Genomic DNA, 12,853 nt, shown 5'->3' with positions numbered 1-12,853 from the left:
CAGGCATTAAGTGCTATGTTTAACTTGCCACTTTCTAAGCCCTGCTTTCTGCCAGTCTTCCATCAAGATGGTCATTGTTGCACAAAAAATGCCTTGAATCGAGACCAAAACGTCACCATGGGTCTTTGGCGATGTTAAAGGCTGGCACGTACGGGGATCGACCCCGCGACCTTGGCGTTATTAGCACCACGCTCTAACCAACTGAGCTACCCAGCCATGTGGAGCCATGCTTCTCTTACCGCTATCTGAGCCCGGTTTTCTGCCACTCTTCCATCAATACGTCAAACGTTGCACACAAAATGCCTTGAAACGAGACCAAAACTCCACTGTGGGTCTTTGGCGATGCTAAAGGCTGGCCCGTACAGGGATCGAACCCGCGACCTTGACGTTATTAGCACCACGCTCTAACCAACTGAGCTAACCGGCCACTAAGTGCCATGCTTAATTTGACACTTTCTAAGCCCTACTTTCTGCCAGTCTTCCATCAAGATGGTGACTGTTGCACACAAAATGCCTTGAAACGAGACTAAGACGTCACCGTGGGTCTTTGGCGATGCTAAAGGCTGGCCAGTACGGGGATCGAACCCGCGACTTTGGTGTTATTAGCACCATGCTCTAACCAACTGAGCTAACCGGCCATGAAGTGCAATGCTTAACTTGCCGCTTTCTAAGCCCATCTTTCTGCCAGTCTTCCATCAAGAAAATCACTTTTGCACAAAAAATGCTTTGAAACGAGACCAAAACGTCACCGTGGGTCTTTGGCAATGCTAAAGGCTGGCCCGTACAGGGATCTAACCCTCGACCTTGGCGTTATTAGCACCACGCTCTAACCAACTGAGCTAACCGGCCATGTGGCACTATGCTTCTCTTACGGCTTTCTGAGCCCGGTTTTCTGCCACTCTTCCATCAATACATCAAACGTTGCACACAAAATGCCTTGAAACGAGACCAAAACTCCACTGTGGGTCTTTGGCGATGCTAAAGGCTGGCCCGTACAGGGATCGAACCCGCGACCTTGGCGTTATTAGCACCACGCTCTAACCAACTGAGCCAAGCGGCCATTAAGCGCCATGTTTAACTTGCCACTTTCTAAGCCCTGCTTTCTGAGAGTCTTCCTTAAAGATGGTCACTGTTGCACACAAAATGCCTTGAAACGAGACTAAGACGTCACCGTGGGTCTTTGGCGATGCTAAAAGCTGGCCCGTACGAGGATAGAACCCGCGACCTTGGCGTTATTAGCACCAAACTCTAACCAACTGAGCTAACCGGCCATGTGGCGCCACGCTTCTCTTAACGCTTTCTGAGCCCGGTTTTCTGCCACTCTTGCATCAAGACGTCAAACGTTGCACACAAAATGCCTTGAAACGAGACCAAATCTCCATTGTGGGTCTTTGGCGATGCTAAAGGCTGGCCCGTACGGGGATCGAACCCGCGACCTTGGCGTTATTAGCACCACGCTCTAACCAACTGAGCTAACCGGCCATGAAGGGCAATGCTTAGTTTGCTGCTTTCTAAGGCCATCTTTCTGCCAGTCTTCAATCAAGATGATCACTGTTGCACAAAAAATGCCTTGAAACGAGACCAAAACGTGACCGTGGGTCTTTGGGGATGCTAAAGGCTGGCCCGTACGGGGATCGAACCCACGACCTTGGCGTTATTAGCACCACGCTCTAACCAACTGAGCCACCCGGCCATGAAGGGCAATGCTTAACTTGCCGCTTTTTAAGCCCATCTTTCTGCCAGCCTTCCATCAAGATGATCACTGTTGCACAAAAAATGCCTTGAAACGAGACCAAAACGTGACCGTGGGTCTTTGGGGATGCTAAAGGCTGGCCCGTACGGGGATCGAACCCGCGACTTTGGTGTTATTAGAAGCACGCTCTAACAAACTGAGCTAACCGGTTATTGAGTGCGATGTTTAACTTGCCACTTTCTAAGCCTTGCTTTCTGCCAGTCTTCCATCAAGATGGTTACTGTTGCACACAAAATGCCTTGAAACGAGACCAAAACGTCACCGTGGGTCCTTGGCGATGCTAAAGGCTGGCCCGTACGGGGATCGAACCCGCGACCTTGGCGTTATTAGAAGCACGCTCTAACCAACTGAGCTAACCGGTTATTGAGTGCGATGTTTAACTTGCCACTTTCTAAGCCTTGCTTTCTGCCAGTCTTCCATCAAGATAGTTACTGTTGCACACAAAATGCCTTGAAACGAGACCAAAACTCCACTATGGGTCTTTGGCGATGCTAAAGGCTGGCCCGTATGGGGATCGAAACCGCAACCTTGGCGTTATTAGCACCACGCTCTAACCAACTGAGCTAACCGGCCATTAAGTGCCATGCTTAACTTGCCACTTTCTAAGCCCTGCTTTCTGCCAGTCTTCCATCAAGATGGTCACTGTTGCACACAAAATGCCTTGAAACGAGACTACGACGTCACTGTGGGTCTTTGGCGATGCTAAAGGATGGCCAGTACGGGAACCTTGGCGTTATTAGCACCATGCTCTAACCAACTGAGCTAACCGGCCATGAAGTGCAATGCTTAACTTGCCGCTTTCTAAGCCCATCTTTCTGCCAGTCTTCCATCAAGATTATCACTGTTGCACACAAAATGCCTTGAAAAGAAACCAAAATGTCACCGTGGGTCTTTGGCAATGCTATAGGCTGGCCCGTACGGGGATCGAACCCACGACCTTGGCGTTATTAGCACCACGCTCTAACCAACTGAGCTAACCAGGCATTAAGTGCTATGTTTAACTTGCCACTTTCTAAGCCCTGCTTTCTGCCAGTCTTCCATCAAGATGGTCATTGTTGCACAAAAAATGCCTTGAATCGAGACCAAAACGACACCGTGGGTCTTTGGCGATGTTAAAGGCTGGCCCGTACGGGGATCAACCCCGCGACCTTGGCGTTATTAGCACCACGCTCTAACCAACTGAGCTACCCAGCCATGTGGAACCATGCTTCTCTTACCGCTATCTGAGCCCGGTTTTCTGCCACTCTTCCATCAATACGTCAAACGTTGCACACAAAATGCCTTGAAACGAGACCAAAACTCCACTGTGGGTCTTTGGCGATGCTAAAAGCTGGCCCGTACGGGGATCGAACCCACGACCTTGGCGTTATTAGCTCCACGCTCTAACCAACTGAGCTAACCGGCCATTAAGTGCAATGCTTAACTTGCCACTTTCTAAGCCCTGCTTTCTGCCAGTATTCCATCAAGATGGTCACTGTTGCACACAAAATGCCTTGAAACGAGACCAAAACGTCACCGTGGGTCTTTGGGGATGCTAAAGGCTGGCCCGTACGGGGATCGAACCCGCGACCTTGGCGTTATTAGCACCACGCTCTAACCAACTGAGCTAACCGGCCATGAAGTGCAATGCTTAACTTGCGCTTTCTAAGCCCATCTTTCTGCCAGTCTTCCTTCAAGATGATCACTTTTGCACAAAAAATGCCTTGAAACGAGACCAAAACGTCACCGTGGGTCTTTGGCAATGCTAAAGGATGGCCAGTACGGGGATCGCACCCGCGACCTTGGCGTTATTAGCACCACGCTCTAACCAACTGAGCTAACCGGCCATGAAGCACAATGGTTAACTAGTCGCTTTCTAAGCCCAGCTTTCTGCCAGTCTTCCTTCAAGATGATCACTTTTGCACAAAAAATGCCTTGAAACGAGACCAAAACGTCACCGTGGGTCTTTGGCGATGCTAAAGACTGGCCCGTACGGGGATCGAACCCGCGACCTTGGCGTTATTAGCACCACGCTCTAACCAACTGAGCTAACCGGCCATTAAGTACCGTGCTTAATTTGACACTTTCTAAGCCCTGCTTTCTGCCAGTCTTCCATCAAGATGGTGACTGTTGCACACAAAATGCCTTGAAACGAGACTAAGACGTCACCGTGGGTCTTTGGCGATGCTAAAGGTTGGCCCGTACGGGGATCAAACCCGGGACCTTGGCGTTATTAGCACCACGCTCTAACCAACTGAGCTAACTGGCCATGAAGTGCAATGCTTAACTTGCCGCTTTCTAAGCCTATCTTTCTGCCAGTCTTCCATCAAGAAGATCACTTTTGCACAAAAAATGCCTTGAAACGAGACCAAAACGTCACCGTGGGTCTTTGGCGATGCTAAAGGCTGGCCCTTACGCGGATCGAACCCGCGACCTTGGCGTTATTAGCACCACACTCTAACCAACTGAGCTAACCGGCCATGTGGCGCCATGCTTCTCTTACCGCTTTCTGAGCCCGGTTTACTGCCACTCTTCCATCAATACGAAAAACGTTGCACACAAAATGCCTTGAAACGAGACTAAGACGTCACCGTGGGTCTTTGGCGATGCTGAAGGCTGGCCCATACAGGGATCGAACCCGCGACCTTGGCGTTATTAGCACCACGCTCTAACCAACTGAGCTAACCGGCCATTAAGTGCCATGCTTAATTTGACACTTTCTAAGCCCTGCTTTCTGCCAGTCTTCCATCAAGATGGTGACTGTTGCACACAAAATGCCTTGAAACGAGACTAAGACGTCACCGTGGGTCTTTGGCGATGCTAAAGGCTGGCCAGTACGGGGATCGAACCCGCGACCTTGGTGTTATTAGCACCATGCTCTAACCAACTGAGCTAACCGGCCATGAAGTGCAATGCTTAACTTGCCGCTTTCTAAGCCCATCTTTCTGCCAGTCTTCCATCAAGAAGATCACTTTTGCACAAAAATGCCTTGAATCGAGACCAAAACGTCACCGTGGGTCTTTGGCGATGTTAAAGGCTGGCCCGTACGGGTATCGAACCCGCGACCTTGGCGTTATTAGCACCACGCTCTAACCAACTGAGCTAACCGGCCATGTGGCGCCATGCTTCTCTTACCGTTTTCTGAGCCCGGTTTTCTGCCACTCTTCCATCAATACGTCAAACGTTGCACACAAAATGCCTTGAAACGAGACCAAAACTCCACTGTAGGTCTTTGGCGATGCTAAAGGCTGGCCCGTACAGGGATCGAACCCGTGACCTGGGCGTTATTAGCACCACGCTCTATCCAACTGAGCTAACCGGCCATTAAGCGCCATGCTTAACTTGCCACTTTCTAAGCCCTGCTTTCTGCCAGTCTGCCATCAAACGGCCATGTGGAGCCATGCTTCTCAAAATTTTGCACACAAAATGCCTTGAAACGAGACTAAGACGTCACCGTGGGTCTTTGGCGATGCTAAATGCTGGCCCGTACGGGGATCGAACCAGCGACCTTGGCGTTATTAGCACCACGCTCTAACCAACTGAGCTAACCGGCCATTAAGCGCCGTTCTTAACTTGCCACTTTCTAAGCCCTGCTTTCTGCCAGTCTGCCATCAAGATGGTCACTGTTGCACACAAAATGCCTTGAAACGAGACTAAGACGTCACTGTGGGTCTTTGGCGATGCTAAAAGCTGGCCCGTACGAGGATAGAACCCGCGACCTTGGCGTTATTAGCACCAAACTCTAACCAACTGAGCTAACCGGCCATGTGGCGCCACGCTTCTCTTACCGCTTTTTGAGCCCGGTTTACTGCCACTCTTCCATCAAGACATCAAAGATTGCACACAAAATGCCTTGAAACAAGACCAAAACGTCACTGTGGGATTTTGGCTATGCTAAAGGCTGGCCCGTACGGGGATCGAACCCGCGACCTTGGCGTTATTAGCACCACGCTCTAACCAACTGAGCTAACCGGCCATTAAGCGCCATGTTTAACTTGCCACTTTCTAAGCCCTGCTTTCTGCCAGTCTGCCATCAAGATGGTCACTGTTGCACACAAGATGACTTGAAACGAGACTAAGACGTCACCGTGAGTCTTTGGCGATGCTAAAGGCTGGCCCGTACGGGGATCGAACCCTCGACCTTGGCGTTATTAGCACCACGCTCTAACCAACTGAGCTAAGCGACCATGTGGCGCCATGCTTCTCTTACCGCTTTCTGAGCCCGGTTTACTGCCACTCTTCCATCAATACGTCAAACGTTGCACACAAAATGCCTTGAAACGAGACCAAAACTCCACTGTGGGTCTTTGGCGATGCTTAAGGCTGGCCCGTACATGGATCAAAACCGCAACCTTGGCGTTATTAGCACCACGCTCTAACCAACTGAGCTAACCGGCCATTAAGTGCCATGCTTAATTTGACACTTTCTAAGCCCTGCTTTCTGCCAGTCTTCCATCAAGATGGTGACTGTTGCACACAAAATGCCTTGAAACGAGACTAAGACGTCACCGTGGGTCTTTGGCGATGCTAAAGGCTGGTCAGTACGGGGATCGAACCCGCGACCTTGGTGTTATTAGCACCATGCTCTAACCAACTGAGCTAACCGGCCATGAAGTGCAATGCTTAACTTGCCGTTTTCTAAGCCCATCTTTCTGCCAGTCTTCCATCAAGAAGATCACTTTTGCACAAAAAATGCCTTGAATCGAGACCAAAACGTCACCGTGGGTCTTTGGCGATGCTAAAGGCTGGCCCGTACGGGGATCGAACCCGCGACCTTGGCGTTATTAGCACCACACTCTAACCAACTGAGCTAACCGGCCATGTGGCGCCCTGCTTCTCTTACCGCTTTCTGAGCCCGGTTTACTGCCACTCTTCCATCAATACGTCAAACGTTGCACACAAAATGCCTTGAAACGAGACCAAAACTCCACTGTGGGTCTTTGGCGATGCTAAAGGCTGGCCCGTACGGGGATCGAAACCGCAACCTTGGCGTTATTAGCACCACGCTCTAACCAACTGAGCTAACCGGCCATTAAGTGCAATGTTTAACTTGCTGCTTTCTAAGGCCATCTTTCTGCCAGTCTTTAATCAAGATGATGACTGTTGCACAAAAAATGCCTTGAAACGAGACCAAAACGTCACCGTGGGTCTTTGGGGATGCTAAAGGCTGGCCCGTACGGGGATCGAACTCGCGACCTTGGCGTTATTAGCACCACGCTCTAACCAACTGAGCTACCCGGCCATGAAGTGCAACGCTTAACTTGCCGCTTTTTAAGCCTATCTTTCTGCCAGCCTTCCATCAAGATGATCACTGTTGCACACAAAATGCCTTGAAACGAGACCAAAACGTCACCGTAGGTCTTTGGGGATGCTAAAGGCTGGCCTGCACAGGGATCGAACCCGTGACCTTGGCGTTATTAGCACCACGCTCTAACCAACTGAGCTAACCGGCCATGTGGTGCCATGCTTAACTTGCCACTTTCTAAGCTCTGCTTTCTACCAGTCTGCTATCAAGCGGCCATGTGGAGCCATGCTTCTCAAAATTTTGCACACAAAATGCCTTGAAACGAGACTAAGACGTCACCGTAGGTCTTTGGGGATGCTAAAGGCTGGCCCGCACAGGGATCGAACCCGCGACCTTGGCGTTATTAGCACCACGCTCTAACCGACTGAGCTAACCGGCCATTAAGCGCCATGCTTAACTTGCCACTTTCTAAGCCCTGCTTTCTGCCAGTCTGCCATCAAGATGGTCACTGTTGCACACAAAATGCCTTGAAACGAGACTAATACTTCACTGTGGGACTTTGGCGATGCTAAATGCTGGTCCGTACGGGGATCGAACCAGCGACCTTGGCGTTATTAGCACCACGCTCTAACCAACTGAGCTAAACGGCCATTAAGCGCCATGCTTAACTTGCCACTTTCTAAGCCCTGCTTTGTGCCAGTCTGCCATCAAGATGGTCACTGTTGCACACAAAATGCCTCGAAACGAGACTAATACGTCACTGTGGGACTTTGGCGATGCTAAATGCTGGCCCGTACGGGGATCGAACCCACGACCTTGGCGTTATTAGCACCACGCTCTAACCAACTGAGCTAACCGGCCATGAAGTGCAATGCTTAACTTGCCGCTTTCTAAGCCCTGCTTTCTGCCAGTCTTCCATCAAGATGGTCACTGTTGCACACAAAATGCCTTGAAACGAGACCAAAACGTCACCGTGGGTCTTTGGCGATGCTAAAGGCTGGCCCGTACGGGGATCGAACCCGCGACCTTGGCGTTATTAGCACAACACTCTAACCAACTGAGCTAACCGGCCATGTGGCGCCATGCTTCTCTTACCGCTTTCTGAGCCCGGTTTACTGCCACTCTTCCATCAATACGTCAAACGTTGCACACAAAATGCCTTGAAACGAGACCAAAACTCCACTGTGGGTCTTTGGCGATGCTAAAAGCTTGCCCGTACGGGGATCGAACCCGCGACCTTGGCGTTATTAGCACCACACTCTAACCAACTGAGCTAACTGGCCATGTGGCCCCCTGCTTCTCTTTCTGCTTTGTGAGCCCTGTTTTCTGCCACTCTTCCATCAAGACATCAAAGATTGCACACAAAATGCCTTGAAACAAGACCAAAACGTCACTGTGGGATTTTGGCTATGCTAAAGGCTGGCCCGTACGGGGATCGAACCCGCGACCTTGGCGTTATTAGCACCACGCTCTAACCAACTGAGCTAACGGGCCATTAAGCGCCATGTTTAACTTGCCACTTTCTAAGCCCTGCTTTCTGCCAGTCTGCCATCAAGATGGTCACTGTTGCACACAAGATGTCTTTAAACGAGACTAAGACGTCACCGTGAGTCTTTGGCGATGCTAAAGGCTGGCCCGTACGGGGATCGAACCCGCGACCTTGGCGTTATTAGCACCACGCTCTAACCAACTGAGCTAACTGGCCATGCAGTGCAATGCTTAACTTGCCGCTTTCTAAGCCTATCTTTCTGCCAGTCTTCCATCAAGAAGATCACTTTTGCACAAAAAATGCCTTGAAACGAGACCAAAACGTCACCGTGGGTCTTTGGCGATGCTAAAGGCTGGCCCACACGCGGATCGAACCCGCGACCTTGGCGTTATTAGCACCACACTCTAGCCAACTGAGCTAACCGGCCATACGGCGCCATGCTTCTCTTACCGCTTTCTGAGCCCGGTTTACTGCCACTCTTCCATCAACACTTCAAACGTTGTACACAAAATGCCTTGAAACGAGACCAAAACTCCACTGTGCGTCTTTGGCGATGCTGAAGGCTGGCCCATACGGGGATCGAACCCGCGACCTTAGCGTTATTAGCACCACGCTCTAACCAACTGAGCTAACCGGCCATGTGGCGCTATGCTTCTCTTACGGCTTTCTGAGCCCGATTTACTGCCACTCTGCCATCAAAACGTCAAACGTTGCACACAAAATGCCTTGAAACGAGACCAAAACTCCACTGTGGGTCTTTGGCGATGCTATAGGCTGGCCCGTACGGGGATCGAAAATGCAACCTTGGCGTTATTTGCACCACGCTCTAACCAACTGAGCTAACCGGCCATTAAGTGCCATGCTTAACTTGCCACTTTCTAAGCCCTGCTTTCTGCCAGTCTTCCATCAAGATGGTCACTGTTGCACACAAAATGCCTTGAAACGAGACTAAGACGTCACTGTGGGTCTTTGGCGATGCTAAAGGATGGCCAGTACGGGAACCTTGGCGTTATTAGCACCATGCTCTAACCAACTGAGCTAACCGGCCATGAAGTGCAATGCTTAACTTGCCGCTTTCTAAGCCCATCTTTCTGCCAGTCTTCCATCAAGATTATCACTGTTGCACACAAAATGCCTTGAAAAGAAACCAAAACATCACCGTGGGTCTTTGGCAATGCTAAAGGCTGGCCCGTACGGGGATCGAACCCGCGACCTTGGCGTTATTAGCACCACGCTCTAACCAACTGAGCTAACCGGCCATTAAGTGCTATGCTTAACTTGCCACTTTCTAAGCCCTGCATTCTGCCAGTCTGCCATCAACAGTCCATGTGGAGCCATGCTTCTCAAAATTTTGCACACAAAATGCCTTGAAACGAGACTAAGACGTCACCGTGGGTCTTTGGCGATGCTAAAGGCTGGCCCGTACGCGGATCGAACCCGCGACCTTGGCGTTATTAGCACCACACTCTAGCCAACTGAGCTAACCGGCCATACGGCGCCATGCTTCTCTTACCGCTTTCTGAGCCCGGTTTACTGCCACTCTTCCATCAATACGTCAAACGTTGTACACAAAATGCCTTGAAACGAGACCAAAACTCCACTGTGCGTCTTTGGCGATGCTGAAGGCTGGCCCATACGGGGATCGAACCCGCAACCTTAGCGTTATTAGCACCACGCTCTAACCAACTGAGCTAACCGGCCATGTGGCGCTATGCTTCTCTTACGGCTTTCTGAGCCCGATTTACTGCCACTCTGCCATCAAAACGTCAAACGTTGCACACAAAATGCCTTGAAACGAGACCAAAACTCCACTGTGGGTCTTTGGCGATGCTAAAGGCTGGCCCGTACGGGGATCGAAAACGAAACCTTGGCGTTATTTGCACCACGCTCTAACCAACTGAGCTAACCGGCCATTAAGTGCCATGCTTAACTTGCCACTTTCTAAGCCCTGCTTTCTGCCAGTCTTCCATCAAGATGGTCACTGTTGCACACAAAATGCCTTGAAACGAGACTAAGACGTCACTGTGGGTCTTTGGCGATGCTAAAGGATGGCCAGTACGGGAACCTTGGCGTTATTAGCACCATGCTCTAACCAACTGAGCTAACCGGCCATGAAGTGCAATGCTTAACTTGCCGCTTTCTAAGCCCATCTTTCTGCCAGTCTTCCATCAAGATTATCACTGTTGCACACAAAATGCCTTGAAAAGAAACCAAAACATCACCGTTGGTCTTTGGCAATGCTAAAGGCTGGCCCGTACGGGGATCGAACCCGCGACCTTGGCGTTATTAGCACCACGCTCTAACCAACTGAGCTAACCGGCCATGTGGAGCCATGCTTCTCAAAATTTTGCACACAAAATGCCTTGAAACGAGACTAAGACGTCACCGTGGGTCTTTGGCGATGCTAAAGGCTGGCCCGTACGCGGATCGAACCCGCGACCTTGGCGTTATTAGCACCACACTCTAGCCAACTGAGCTAACCGGCCATACGGCGCCATACTTCTCTTACCGCTTTCTGAGCCCGGTTTACTGCCACTCTTCCATCAATACGTCAAACGTTGCACACAAAATGCCTTGAAACGAGACCAAAACGTCACCGTGGGTCTTTGGCGATGCTAAATGCTGGCCCATACGGGGATCGAACCCGCGACCTTGGCGTTATTAGCACCACGCTCTAACCAACTGAGCTAACCGGCCATTAAGCGCCATGCTTAACTTGCCACTTTCTAAGCCCTGCTTTCTGCCAGTCTGCCATCAAGATGGTCACTGTTGCACACAAAATGCCTTGAAACGAGACTAAGACGTCACTGTGGGACTTTGGCGATGCTAAAGGCTGGCCCGTACGGGGATCGAATCCGCGACCTTGGCGTTATTAGCACCACGCTCTAACCAACTGGGCTAAACGGCCATGAAGGACAATGGTTAACTAGTCGCTTTCTAAGCCCATCTTTCTGCCAGTCTTCCATCAAGATGATCACTTTTGCACAAAAAATGCCTTGAAACGAGACAAAAAACGTCACCGTGGGTCGTTGGCGATGCTATAGACTGGCCCGTACGGGCATCGAACCCGCTACCTTGGCGTTATTAGCACCACGCTCTAACCAACTGAGCTAACCGGCCATGAAGTGCAATGCTTAACTTGCCGCTTTCTAAGCCCATCTTTCTGCCAGTCTTCCATCAAGACGATCACTGTTGCACACAAAATGCCTTGAAAAGAGACCAAAACATCACCGTGGGGCTTTGGCAATGCTAAAGGCTGGCCCGTACGGGGATCGAACCCACGACCTTGGCGTTATTAGCAGCACGCTCTAACCAACTGAGCTAACCAGCCAAGAAGTGCAATGCTTAATTTGCCGCTTTCTAAGCCCATCTGTCTGCCAGTCTTCCATCAAGATGATCACTTTTGCACAAAAAATGCCTTGAAACGAGACCAAAACGTCACCGTGGGTCTTTGGCGATGCTAAAGGCTGGCCCGTACGGGGATCGAAACCGCGACCTTGGCGTTATTAGCACCATACTCTAACCAACTGAGCTAACCGGCCATGTGGCGCCATTCTTCTCTTACCGCTTTCTGAGCAAGGTTTTCTGCCACTCTTCCATCAAGACGTCAAAGATTGCACACAAAATGCCTTGAAACAAGACCAAAACTCCACTGTGGATCTTTGGCGATGCTAAAGGCTGGCCCGTACGGGGATCGAACCCGCGACCTTGGCGTTATTAGCACCACGCTCTAACCAACTGAGCTAACCAGCCATTAAGTGCCATGCTTAACTTGCCATTTTCTAAGCCCTGCTTTCTGCCAGTCTTCCATCAAGATGGTCACTGTTGCACACAAAATGCCTTGAAACGAGACTAAGACGTCACCGTGGGTCTTTGGCGATGCTAAAGGCTGGCCCGTACGGGGATCGAACCCGTGACCTTGGCGTTATTAGCACCACGCTCTAACCAACTGAGCTAAGCGACCATGTGGCGCCATGCTTCTCTTACCGCTTTCTGAGCCCGGTTTTCTGCCACTCATCCATCAATACGTCAAACGTTGCACACAAAATGCCTTGAAACGAGACCAAAACTCCACTGTGGGTCGTGGGCGATGCTAAATGCTGGCCCGCATAGGGATCGAACCCTTGACCTTGGCGTTATTAGCACCACGCTCTAACCAACTGAGCTAACCGGCCATGTGGTGCCATGCTTAACTTGCCACTTTCTAAGCCCTGCTTTCTGCCAGTCTGCTATCAACCGGCCATGTGGAGCCATGCTTCTCAAAATTTTGCACACAAAATGCCTTGAAACGAGACTAAGACGTCACCGTGGGTCTTTGGCGATGCTAAAGGCTGGCCCGTACGGGGTTTGAACCCACGACCTTGGCGTTATTAGCACCACGCTCTAA

The 12,853-nt window shown here is 50.6% G+C and overlaps 17 non-coding genes across 17 annotated transcripts; all 17 read right to left on the bottom strand.

Annotated features, from left to right (window-relative positions):
• Positions 1–564: 564 nt before the first annotated feature.
• On the bottom strand, positions 565–638 carry TRNAI-AAU (transfer RNA isoleucine (anticodon AAU)). The gene has a single exon. It is a non-coding gene; the product is annotated as a tRNA-Ile (tRNA).
• A 770-nt stretch (positions 639–1,408) lies between these two features.
• On the bottom strand, positions 1,409–1,482 carry TRNAI-AAU (transfer RNA isoleucine (anticodon AAU)). The gene has a single exon. It is a non-coding gene; the product is annotated as a tRNA-Ile (tRNA).
• Positions 1,483–3,295: 1,813 nt separating this feature from the next.
• Positions 3,296–3,369, bottom strand: TRNAI-AAU (transfer RNA isoleucine (anticodon AAU)). The gene has a single exon. It is a non-coding gene; the product is annotated as a tRNA-Ile (tRNA).
• Positions 3,370–3,505: 136 nt separating this feature from the next.
• Positions 3,506–3,579, bottom strand: TRNAI-AAU (transfer RNA isoleucine (anticodon AAU)). The gene has a single exon. It is a non-coding gene; the product is annotated as a tRNA-Ile (tRNA).
• Positions 3,580–3,716: 137 nt separating this feature from the next.
• Positions 3,717–3,790, bottom strand: TRNAI-AAU (transfer RNA isoleucine (anticodon AAU)). The gene has a single exon. It is a non-coding gene; the product is annotated as a tRNA-Ile (tRNA).
• A 770-nt stretch (positions 3,791–4,560) lies between these two features.
• On the bottom strand, positions 4,561–4,634 carry TRNAI-AAU (transfer RNA isoleucine (anticodon AAU)). Its single transcript has one exon. It is a non-coding gene; the product is annotated as a tRNA-Ile (tRNA).
• A 136-nt stretch (positions 4,635–4,770) lies between these two features.
• TRNAI-AAU (transfer RNA isoleucine (anticodon AAU)) lies at positions 4,771–4,844 on the bottom strand. The gene has a single exon. It is a non-coding gene; the product is annotated as a tRNA-Ile (tRNA).
• A 790-nt stretch (positions 4,845–5,634) lies between these two features.
• TRNAI-AAU (transfer RNA isoleucine (anticodon AAU)) lies at positions 5,635–5,708 on the bottom strand. The gene has a single exon. It is a non-coding gene; the product is annotated as a tRNA-Ile (tRNA).
• Positions 5,709–6,478: 770 nt separating this feature from the next.
• On the bottom strand, positions 6,479–6,552 carry TRNAI-AAU (transfer RNA isoleucine (anticodon AAU)). Its single transcript has one exon. It is a non-coding gene; the product is annotated as a tRNA-Ile (tRNA).
• Positions 6,553–7,764: 1,212 nt separating this feature from the next.
• TRNAI-AAU (transfer RNA isoleucine (anticodon AAU)) lies at positions 7,765–7,838 on the bottom strand. The gene has a single exon. It is a non-coding gene; the product is annotated as a tRNA-Ile (tRNA).
• A 559-nt stretch (positions 7,839–8,397) lies between these two features.
• Positions 8,398–8,471, bottom strand: TRNAI-AAU (transfer RNA isoleucine (anticodon AAU)). The gene has a single exon. It is a non-coding gene; the product is annotated as a tRNA-Ile (tRNA).
• A 137-nt stretch (positions 8,472–8,608) lies between these two features.
• On the bottom strand, positions 8,609–8,682 carry TRNAI-AAU (transfer RNA isoleucine (anticodon AAU)). Its single transcript has one exon. It is a non-coding gene; the product is annotated as a tRNA-Ile (tRNA).
• A 348-nt stretch (positions 8,683–9,030) lies between these two features.
• On the bottom strand, positions 9,031–9,104 carry TRNAI-AAU (transfer RNA isoleucine (anticodon AAU)). The gene has a single exon. It is a non-coding gene; the product is annotated as a tRNA-Ile (tRNA).
• A 547-nt stretch (positions 9,105–9,651) lies between these two features.
• On the bottom strand, positions 9,652–9,725 carry TRNAI-AAU (transfer RNA isoleucine (anticodon AAU)). The gene has a single exon. It is a non-coding gene; the product is annotated as a tRNA-Ile (tRNA).
• Positions 9,726–10,714: 989 nt separating this feature from the next.
• On the bottom strand, positions 10,715–10,788 carry TRNAI-AAU (transfer RNA isoleucine (anticodon AAU)). The gene has a single exon. It is a non-coding gene; the product is annotated as a tRNA-Ile (tRNA).
• A 301-nt stretch (positions 10,789–11,089) lies between these two features.
• TRNAI-AAU (transfer RNA isoleucine (anticodon AAU)) lies at positions 11,090–11,163 on the bottom strand. The gene has a single exon. It is a non-coding gene; the product is annotated as a tRNA-Ile (tRNA).
• A 982-nt stretch (positions 11,164–12,145) lies between these two features.
• TRNAI-AAU (transfer RNA isoleucine (anticodon AAU)) lies at positions 12,146–12,219 on the bottom strand. The gene has a single exon. It is a non-coding gene; the product is annotated as a tRNA-Ile (tRNA).
• Between the last annotated feature and the right edge of the window lie 634 nt (positions 12,220–12,853).

The sequence above is a fragment of the Leptodactylus fuscus genome, chromosome 5, assembly GCF_031893055.1.
Source record: "Leptodactylus fuscus isolate aLepFus1 chromosome 5, aLepFus1.hap2, whole genome shotgun sequence".
In the NCBI taxonomy this organism is placed as follows: domain Eukaryota; kingdom Metazoa; phylum Chordata; class Amphibia; order Anura; family Leptodactylidae; genus Leptodactylus; species Leptodactylus fuscus.
This window is presented reverse-complemented; position numbering and strand designations above follow the sequence as displayed.